Raw genomic sequence first — 11,702 nt, 5'->3', positions numbered from 1 at the left:
GGAGGCATACAATGCAATCATTGTTTTGGGCCAATTTATTTGAATGTACATATTGAATGCTGATACAAACAAGACAAGTGTATTCACTGAATGACATGGCACATACCGATCTATGCATTATACGTCTCATGCATTTTTTTTTGCACCATTTCTAGACCTTCCATTGATTGTGCAAACCCCATGTGTTTCTTGACATGAGTCAAGTTTTACCCTCAGGCGATTGATTTCATTTCTGGGGGGCGGTAGAGTTTTGCTAAGCATGGCTGTGATGTAGCTGATTTCGACAGGGCAGTAGTGAGAGGTGGTTCGACAGTGTGCCACACTAATGGGCTACAAAGAGTAATTTCCGATTGCTCAAGATGGAGAAGAGAGCAGAGTTGAAAAATGAAAATCCATTTCTTGTGAGAGAGAAACTGGCCTTCTCATCAGCCCAAAAAATGCTTCTGTGGCCAAAGACTTTGCCTTGAAGGGTAAAAGAAGGCACCACCCACTCTCTCTTCTTTTTCAAACCTACAGCTGTCTGCGAGGAAAACAAATGATAATGGCTTGCAATGTATTAATTACTCTTTGAATGCAGAATGTAGACTTATGTATTTGTAAAAACTGAATAAATGAGGAGTAAGTTTGTTCGAAGTGAAATATAAGGGAGAGGGAGAAGGAGGCAAATGATGGATGGTTTTATCCGGTCGGTACATGATGTTAAATGATACAGAATGAAAGTAGCCGGGTTAATCTCAGATGCTGGAGTTGAAAACAAAACCCAGAAGGATTCTGTTGCGCATCGATTTGTTTTTTGGAGGGATTTTCTGTTTTGATTAAGGGAGACGTCTTTTCAGACATGGTTCTCTCTGTGAAACAAAGCATGATCCAAAAGCCTGCACAAGTTGATTTTCCTCGGTGTTGGTGTAAATGTGTAGCCAAAGTTTGGATAGACGCTGTTTCCGAAGGATGCAGTGCTACCAAGCCACCCGATCAATGTCCTAGTTGCCGGTAACTATCTCTTCCAGGGCATCTAATGATTTAAAGCCGTGTGATGTGTGTTTGATTTTCGTCAACGGAGGAGGAGTCGGTGATAGTTAACCTGTCCAGGAGACGGCCATGAAGGAAGATAACTAGACAGAGAGGCCTACGGGTAGAGAAGGTGGTGTCAAATTCATGGCCAATCAAAATAAAAAGGTCGATCTCAGCCGAGGGCTCAACTTTTCTTGGCGTCCATCTTCAACAATCCTGGCCGCTCACCTCTTTTTCTTTGTCATCTCTGCATTCACTTCACACACACTGCACCAGAACCATCCTGCCTCCTATTTCCCACAGATCTTGGCTCTCTCCTCACGCTCATCACCCGTACACTGTGAATACGATGAGACATGCCATAGAGGTAGATATATACAGTATATATATATATATATATATATATATATATATATATATATATATATATATATATATATATATAGTATTGGAATGTCTTGAAAAGCGTTTTTACAATAAGGCGTGAATTGGATCTGAATCTTGTCTTTGTTGATTCTCATCCTGTTCGTGCATAGATCTGAATAATTTCCTTTACTCCCCAGTCTCACCAAGAGGAATAGAGAAAATGACTCAGGTAGTTAAATCTTCAGGCTTGTCTTAGTTTGTCCTGCATGCCATTATGGTAAAGCCATACAAGATAGCTGTATATAAAACAGAGGACTCTTTGAAGTCTATTTTTCTACATATAGCTTGTACATGTGGATGATCGAATAAGTCATTGTCTCATGTCTACTACACAGTCAGTCAGGAGATGAATGAGCTGCACCAGACAGAACTTAACTACCCTCTCAAAACGTGGATGCCAGGGTTAAATGTGAACACTTTGTAGTTTGCTGTTTAGGGAAACACACATACCGGTATTCTTTCTTGCGGAAAGCTGGATGGGAAGATTGACTGCAAGATAAATATGAATCTGGAGCTGCTTAGCTTAGCTTCGAGTGGCGCTAGCAGTCTGTAAAAACCCTCAAATACTTGTTTACTCTGTGGGTTTTGTACAGATTTAACAAACAAGATAAAACAAGTTATTTATTGAGCTTTAGATGTGCTGGAATTAAGTTACCTTTGAGCAGGCCCAGGCTAGCTGTTCAGTCTTCATGCTAAGCAAAACTAGCTTGGCTAATCTTTCTTGAACAGGACCAGTACATTCCTGGAGTCCCTGCTGTTTACCTTGCAGCAGATGCCGGCCAAGAAATAGTTTGCCACATTACCCCCTGACAACATGCGAATTGTCGAGTTGTAAAAGGTTAATTAGAAAGCTTCAGAGCCAGGCCAGCTGTTTCCCCCCTATTTCTTTATTTTATGCTAAGCTAACAAGCTGCTGGCTCTAGCTTATCGATTGGCACGTCTAAAGCTCACTAATCAACAAATGATATCTCCTTTGTTAAATCCAAGAGGTGAAACAAATAGTTTTATGACTTGCTAGCCGTTCCACCTGTTTATGCAAAGCTAAGAAAAGCAGCTGCTGTTTGTATCTTCATATTTATCACATAGATGGGACACTGATAACGCTCAGCAAGAAATACGCTTTATGATTATACGGTTAAGCTTGCCGTGTCGGGGGGGGGGGGGGGGGGGATTTGCCATACTATTAGCAGCCTCATTGCAGGCATAGAAAAGTGGCAAGCCCCAGGACATTTCAGTATGGGCATGCTGTAGCAAATGACAAACTATGGTGTGAATTCAATGATGTCCCCCTTGCTTCAATATACCTGGGGAAAAGTTTTGCTGCCATAATGCTGTATGTGAACCTTCATTTTCCTTCTGAGGCTCGAGGTTACAATGGAAGAGGTTCCAGGATTGCTGACTGATTATTAAAAGCCCCTGTAGCCGTCGGGGTCTAGCTGGCTGCATTGTATCCTTAACCTTATCCTTAACAAGGAGCATGTGTGTGCATTTGTGTGTTCAAACCAGTGTGTGTGTGTAAAGGACTGAGAATTAAAGGACTGTGATATGTTATCTTAAATGCTTCCTTAAACATAAGTCCCCCAGAAGGTATTTGACTCAATATAATATCCATTAGAATGTATTTTCCTTAAGATTGAAACACATCAAGCTTTTAAGACGACACTGATTATAATATTTAGAGTAATGTTTGCTCACCTAGAACGCATGTGTGGCTTGAAATCAATTGCTTTACTTTAGTCCTTGTCTATTATAAAAAGGTTATTTATTTAAAAGATTTTAGTGTGTAAAGTTTGTGTGGTGTACATTACAATCCTTTTGCATTTTGCAAAATTGATCTCCATTGATTGCAATGGTTTTAACTGTCCCGCTGTCCTCTGTATCTTCTGTAAGAGGAGACAGGTGGTCTTAGGATTTGTTGTATGTTTGTACTTGTTATCAGAAGAAATGCCACTCAAATGTCATACCAATGACTTTTCTTTTAGTGTAATTAATTTGTGTAATGTTCAAAATTAGATTGAACATTTTCAAGCCCACACTATTAGTACTTAATATGGGTGAACATAGCAGACTTGGATCACAGCGCTGCATGATTCTCAGTTTAAGTTGTTTTTGTTAATTTAATCTTGAATTGTTCAAATCAACGCCGCCGGTGTTTATTCCAGTCAACACATGATGCAATGTATTCACACTGGAAAATCTGCCCTGTAGTCAAGCACACTGTGACTGTTGAATAGCCCCATTCAAATGTCATGCTCCATAGCCACTACAAGGCTCATAATACAACTTTTTTTTTTTTTTAAATAAGCAGAGACTGGAGATGTTGTTAGTGTTACTCTTGGAAGCTGTCGTTGGTGCTTATGGCATTATTTCTTTGTGATCACAGTACGATACATAACACTCCGGTTTCATCTGAAGACGATTGCATGATTGCTTTTGTATTTTAAGACTGTTAAAGCCGCTAGTTTCAGGAACAAAACATATTTACACTCATTTAGCTGGAGCACAAGCGGTGAACAGCTGAGTGGTTTGGTAACAGAATGATGTATTACTTCTCTGCTTGGCTGCTTCTGATCACATTGTTGGCTTTGATCTGGAGCTTGGTTTCCAAATCTGCAGAACGTGTGCCTGATGTTTGTAGTATTATGAAGACTGTTGGACACATAAACTCATTCAGATCTCAATTTGGAAGTTACTTCAGGTGACTGTGATCCACAGTTATTTTGACCTTTGGTTCTGTCAACATCACCATAATTATACACCTTGCTGTGTGTCTCAATTTGCTTGCATTGTGGTGTAACATGCAGTTAATGTATGAAAATGCATTCTGTTTGCAAGTTGCACATTTATACAAATGATTGTACTTTTATATTTATGTAATTAAAAGTAAAACCTATATGAAACAAGAAGGATTCCATTAAACACTGATATTTACTGATATTTCTTTCATTTTCTTAATTGTTTTTCTCATAAATGACTCATAATTGAAATGTTTGCGGATTTGCCTTTTGTGATTATTTGAGAAAGAAGATGTGACGGGTTAATTAGTGAGATTTAGAGGTGCTGGTAACTTATTACCTTTAGACAGAGCTAAAATACCCCTTATTTCCAAGCTAATTGGCTGATTGCTGTAGCTTCACATTTAGCATACAGGCAGAGTGGTCTCAATCTTCTCATCTAACTCTCGCCAAAAACAAGCGAATAAGTGTATATCCCAGTCAGAGAGATATTTTCCACTTGTTCTATTTGATGGTTGTTAACAAATCTATAATGCTACAGTGAATTATTTATTAACCATTCAAGCAATGCTGCAAAACTGCAAAAGTCTGTTCAGCTCCAAAACAGTCACGAACAGAAAAGCAGCCAATGTCCCCTTTGACTTTTTACAGACCTGCTGTGTCTCGTCATCGCATTTATGAATGAAGAGATATGTTCATAATTAAAAGTGGTCCTCAGCATGTATGACAAATTGTATCATGTATCATGTATTTCCAACAGAAGACATACAGCCTTCTGAAAGGACCTTGAAACCGCGTGGCTCTTCAGTAATGGGTCAATCAGGATGTTAGTCATAAAGCTGGACCTGTAATTGCATTCATTATTAAGATGAGTCTGATCCCAGAAAATTAGGCTGAAAAACAACATATATTATCTCACTGCACAGGGGTTATGGGAGTCTGTGTGGAGGAAATGTGCCACAAAGTCTTTGCTCATCAGTAATGCTCTGTTAAGCAAGAAGCTGGCTTTCTGCTATCATTAGGGACGTTGAACAGCCCAATATTGTTGCTGCGGGAATTAACACCCACCTGAATGTCTGTCCTCTCCTTCTGCTGGACTACATTTGATCACCAGAGTTTTAGTTTTGCTGGAATATCTGCATGTTGCCAGGCTTTTACAAAATGAATGGAACTGCGTCTGTTGCCCACAAAAAATATTTAAAAAACAAGTCCATATTTACTGCAACGCCTTGACACATAAAAGAGTTCCCTGATTTAGTCATTTATTTTTTATATTTTCTTTGTTTCCCCTTGCTAGGCATTTAAAAATAAACCTCTGTGTTGCACCGGTACAGTGTGAAGAGCGTGCTTGTCCCAGAGGGAGACAGGACTGTTCAACCTCAAGCAGCAGGCTGAAGTGTTTCCTTCTGGGTCAGAGACATGTGACTCAATTCCTTCACTGCGGCAGAAAGCTCTAATTGTTGTCAGGGACTGTTCTCACTGTCTGCTTTTGCATCTGCTCCCTTTTTTCACTTAGTCTTCACTTAACTCAATATAAACTCTCCTTTTGCAACTGCAATCAGATAACATTGATTTCTGGAAACTGCAGGAGATAGATAGACATCGAGACAAGTTGGACTCCACCAAATCCCACCAGACACACTGTTGAAATATCATTGATCTTAATTTTAAGATTGTCACAAGTGATTTGGTTAGCAAGCAGTTGAGAATATGCTTCTCCTTGAAACCGTGTCAAATTGAATACATTGTTCAATCAGTCTTGAGAGTGTGCATGAATACAGTCAGAGTGAGATCTGTGGAAAAGGGTCGTTTAAGATCTAAGACTCATCACGACTTTTTCGACTTTTCGGGAAAATAAAGATTGGCCGGCTCAAAAAAAGAGAAAGATGATACTGTAATTGGAGTTATTGGCGTAAATACTTCCGTAAAGGATAAGTCTGACATTCAATATTTTCTTTATTGTTATAAAATCCCTCGTCTGTGTAGCCTGACATTTGAACAAAAGGGTAAATAATATTACATAACATAGCTTATGTAATACATAGCTTATGTAATACATAGCTTATTCCTCTGTGATAGATCTCCATTGTTTTCAGTGAGCCACTCTGGCTCTGGCTAACCTGTTCCTTCATTATGATGAACCTGGGCACTGTCGTCAATCCCACATATCCTGCAGCGGTAAACACCAGCACACCACATCCACAGCTGAAAATAGTCCCGAACAAAAATACAATTTCCTCCTGTTTGAGTAACCTTTGCTGACACATACAGTGCCCGGCTGTTTTGACAAATTATTTAGCCTCCATTTTCAAATGAACAAACTAACTGTATCAAATAAAAATGATTGTAATCTTTTAATTAATCAGTAGGAATGAATGGGCTTAGTTGGGTCTTACAGCTACAGTTGGGGTAGAAGTCAGAAGAACAATGGTTATTGTTGACAATAACAAATTCACACCAGCCTTTCCCTTTAATCAGAAATAAGGCAGCAAATCATTTCGGGCTTTTTTCATTTTAGTTGGTGCTCAACTTAACTCATTGAAATCATTTCTCAGAATTTAGATCTAGATTCAGATTTTAGGAGATAAAAATAAATCCATGTTCTCAGAATTAATGAGTTAAAATAAAACAGAGCTGAGCGGAGACATACTGATGTCCAAAAATATATAATGTCTGAAACGGCTCTTTATAGTGATTGACTGTTTGAAATAACTGAATGATAAACGAAGGACTCTTGAAAGGTTTATATCAGAGAATTTACCTGTACGTCTATACATTTAGACATTTGAATAACCACTGGCAGTTGCTTTAATTAGCCTTCAATATCCTCCAGGCTCTTAACTCATTCATGTCTTAACCTGGAGACGTAATACGTTTAGTCGCATTCAGAACCACTTTCGACCCAGCAACCTCTTCTCATACATGCCTTTCATGTCGAGTGGCCGCTGTTCCATCAATCTACTCAGAATGCACATGGGGACGTCTGTTGAAATAGCCTGCAGTGCTCTAATAGTATCTGAAGAGACCATGAGCGTATCTGAATTAAAGGCAGAGTGTGAGATTCAACAGTCATTGTGGAAATGCGAGAGGGACTGAGCAGCCTGAGTGATGAGGCAATTACTGTATAACATCTGCTCTTCCATTACCATGGGAGGAGAGCTATGAGGGAGAGGGAGGGGTTAATAGATAAGGGAAACTCACCACTTCAGCGAATGAAGTTTAATACGATCTCTTCTTCAGATTAGAAGACGCTGGTGCTTACAGATATTATTCAGTGTCAGATTGCTTGAATGCAAGAAACCACATCATTCACAGCAGATAAAGTTAGACGAACACTCATCAAGCTGGAGGTGAGAAGAAAACCGTTCAGCTTTGAACACCTCGGTGACTCAGATCAAGTGGCGATATGAAGCAAACATTGAATGGTTTTTCATTGTCATTAGTGGAAAAGAAATAACTCCACGGCAAATCCACCTCCTTCTGTGCACCAAGAGAGTGATTTTGGTGCTTTTATCGATACAGCAAGTGGCATCCGGGTTTAATACTCACAGAAGTTAAATAAAAAGAGCCTGGTACACATAACCTGTGGCTTGAATTTTTATTTTGGTGGGGAGGAGGGGAATCTTTTTTTAGGAGAGCTTCGGTGTCCCAGATAATTAGATATTGTGTCATTGCTTGGAAGTACTGAAACACCAAGGTTATCTACAGTGGGAAGTGAAAAAGCAAGCAGTAAATGCAGTGCAAAATACATGAACCACAAACAATTCCAATTAATCACAATTAGAAGCTCTAAAATGTTAAAAAGTACAACTACCACCTCCTGTATCGTCACGGTGGCAGCGCATGGCAACAGGGGATGGACCCAAATGCAGAAACAGATGAGGAGGCAGCAGAAACTGCAATCCTTTATTTGTATACAGCTTCCAGGCTCGAGACCAACACAACAGGCAGGAAATAAAACAACAGGCAGCAACTCAGGCAAACTGGAACAGAGCTCCAAACAGAAATGAAGACAAACCGAGAGAGAACAAAGAGGCTGGTCTATGTCATGACGGACGGATGGGGAAGAACAGGTGAGCAGGAGCTCCGGTGACTGCAGGCCTGACGAGAGACAGGTGAAACCAATCAGGGCAGACGATTTAACAAAGGCAGGAAAACACACAAAGGCAAGGAAGTAAAAAAACAGTCATGACACCAGGGCAGAGTGAACTTACTAAGCAAAAGCAGGAAACATTAAACATGAATGAATAACATGCAAAAAACAGATCAACACAGTCCAGTCCTCAAAAGTGGAAGTGAAACACCTGCTGGTGGAAACACTTCTTTCAAACGGTTTTGTTCCGGGACAGTGCAATCAGTGAGTCGAGCAGATCCACACCCACACATATTATTGTTGTATTCTTTCACCACAGCAGTGCAGGGGTCTTTGGTGATCATCTTCCGCTTCTAAACCTTGGTGACTGGGTGGGCTCCAGTGTAATCACTCAATCGGGTCACTGAGTGGTTCACAGTATGGTTTCTCGTGGAACAGTAACGTCTTCATCTTCCTCCTCAGTCTCGTTGTCAACACATACGTTACTCTGCTCACTGACCCCCTGACATCCGAACTGTCTCTCAAACGGGATTTGGGTATCCAGTCCTCCCGGCTGTCTTTGCTGTCCGCAGAGGGAAGGACGCTGTCTGCTCGATCTTGTTATAAAATGTTCTATTTTCTGTAAGTATCAGCAGATAGTAAAGTAAAAACATTGTCTATGATCATAATCCAAGCACATCTCCATACTCCAGCATGATATCAACCGGAACAAAGAGGTCGAAGTGCACACCGTTGCCCTGAGGCAACAAACAGAAGAGACACTTTTAGTAAATATAAAAACAAAATATGTCTTTCAACAATCCAACATACTTCTTTCATGTTCTTGCATATGTTTTTATGGAAAGCAATTTTCAACACCATGCCAGAGGGTTAAATTCTTGTGAAATGTTAGCAGTTCCTTGGGAAAATACTAATTACCCTAAATGGCAAAACTGGAGTTTTTTTTGAGCTCGTAAAATCAACATCTGATCTCTGAGTGTCTCACAGCACAATAATAGATTATGCAAATTCCCGCTGTCACAGAGATCACTGCACTGCACAGCAGATGCAGCTCACTTTAGAAAATAAACTTCAGTTCACGTTTTGGTTTCAACAAGAGATCTTCCTGCTAGTCTGTCTGAAGGCAGTCAAAGACTTTAAAGCAGCTACCATTGATATTTTTGGGATGGATTGAATGTGTGATGTGAAAGTGTCAAACCCACACAGAGTTATCACTCTGAAGCATTCTAGCTTCCTTCAGCTCATTATTTGGGTTTTTCCCAAGGCAACTCTATTGTTTTGGTTCAATTAGTTGGTGGAGACCAAAACATAGCAAAGAGAGGTTCATCAGGTGGCCAAAGAAAATGATATTCTTCATTCAAGAAAACACCAGATCCCACATATTACTAAACAATGCATGACTTTCATTTTGTAATTAGGACAACAATAATTAATAGAAATGAAGCTGAAGCGTTTAGTTCGTTAAGATGACATTTATGTCCAAAATAAATGTGGAAATGACTGCAAGCAAGTATTTGCAGAAGCACATGCAGCTCCAGCAATAAGAAGCTATATCGCAAAAACAAAATGAACTATACTAAATGATGGACTTGAGAGAACACACTGTAGTTTGGGATTGGGAAGGATACGTACCAAAGTTCCTCTTTGTGTACTCTGGGGGTTTTACTTATTGAAGATGCAAGGAAAAACAAACTGGATTTTAAATAGGGGGTGGTTCAATCGCTTTTGAATTGCAAATCAGTGTGCACATCTTTGGTGCATCCCAAGGAGAGTAGCAATTATAGAGATGGTGGAAAACTCAATAACACCAGGTATTTTCTTCTTGATCTTTTATGGTCACATTTAGCATGTTTTATTTGTGTGGGCGCTGAGAAATAACCTTGTTTGCAAAGACTCAGCGACTAAATGCATCTACAAAATTGTTCATACTGCACCATTGGGGGGGGGGGGGGGACAATACACTGTCCATTGCAATATCTTTCTCAATCTCTCGTTTTCCACATTCGCATCTTCACAGATCCTCTCTTTCCCTTCTATCTAGAGAAATAGATACCGCAGTTCTGCAGTTGGAGTTTATTCTGCTGACTGCACTATAACTCCACCATCGGTGGCTGCCCCCACTCCAGCTCCCCCAGAGGCAGCTGAATAAATGTGACTGAACCTTACACATTTATGGTATTTCAAGGCTCAGTGGCAGAATAGAGCAGTGGAGGGACACACTGAACGGATAGCTGCGAACTGGGAAGAGGCATTACACATTTGCATGAGGGCTTTTAATTGGTCTGTACAATGAAGAAGGGAAAAAAGGAAAACTCTGTGATCATAAAGTCTGTCTTATGATGGTGTAACATACCAACAAAGAGAGAAGTGGTCACCCTATTAGTCAGCAGCCGAGGCAGAGAAGATGAGAGGGAGGAAGGAAGGGAGGAAGGGAGGGAGGAAGAGAAGAAGGGCTGAGCTGTTATTTCATGTTGTGTCTCTCTATACAGTCCCAGCAGTGCTTAGGGAATCACCCTGCACACCTGATGCGCCCTCCTCATTATGCTAAGAGGAGTCTAATAGCTCTGCTTCAGGAATGGTTGGAGAGGAGTAAAGACAGCTAGGAGAAACGAAAAAGGTTAAGGAAAGAAATAACAGGTAAGGTGTCGGCGGTGCATGGGAATAAAAACAAGAGGGATGTAAAGAGAGTCTCTGTTCACTGATCAGCTTTGCTGCTTTTGCTCGGTTCCCCGTAGAGATGTCCAAAGAGAAGGTTGTTGAATTAATGTACAATATTAACATTACTGTGTCTGATAAATTCCTTACAGCCGTTCCTGCACGGATGAAAATGATGCAATGAAGGCTAACTAACAGGATCCCACTCAAACACTGTCAGTTACTGTATCGTCCCAGTAAACTGGTGCCCACTGAGATCTGCCACTCACACCCTGGCAGTGTGTTTGATGGGAGAATATATGGGAAGTATGTTACGTGAGAACACCGGGTGCTGGATCCTTAATGTTGATGATAAAAACAGAAAGACTACAGCACTATAGTATTGGTAATAACAGGTCATCATAATATTTAGCACTTTGTTTCAGGAATAGCTCAACATTTTGAGAAACACGCTTTCCTGCAGAGCGTTAGATTAGAAACTTTTCCTCGAACTCTTGGCAAGAGAGCTAATCATCCCATTTCTCTCATTTAAAAAAATGATGAAGGAAATCAATAGTGAAAAAACATTTTCATCTTTCAAAGCTGCACTCCACAACTTTGTAATTTGGTGTCCCCTGTAGACAGCAGCAGATAACAGTAGTGAAGGACAGTAAAGAGTTGATATGTCAACATCCTCTTCTTGTTAATCCGTGTGCATGGAAATAATGAAATTGTATTGCAGGTTTATCTGCCAATGCACAATCCGACTTGTTTGCCGCTGTGTGTTGGTGCTCACGAGGTTC

The sequence above is a fragment of the Melanostigma gelatinosum genome (assembly GCF_949748355.1).
Source record: "Melanostigma gelatinosum genome assembly, chromosome: 12".
NCBI lineage: Eukaryota > Metazoa > Chordata > Actinopteri > Perciformes > Zoarcidae > Melanostigma > Melanostigma gelatinosum.
The sequence above is the reverse complement of the archived record's forward strand: the minus strand, read 5'-3'. Positions refer to the sequence as shown.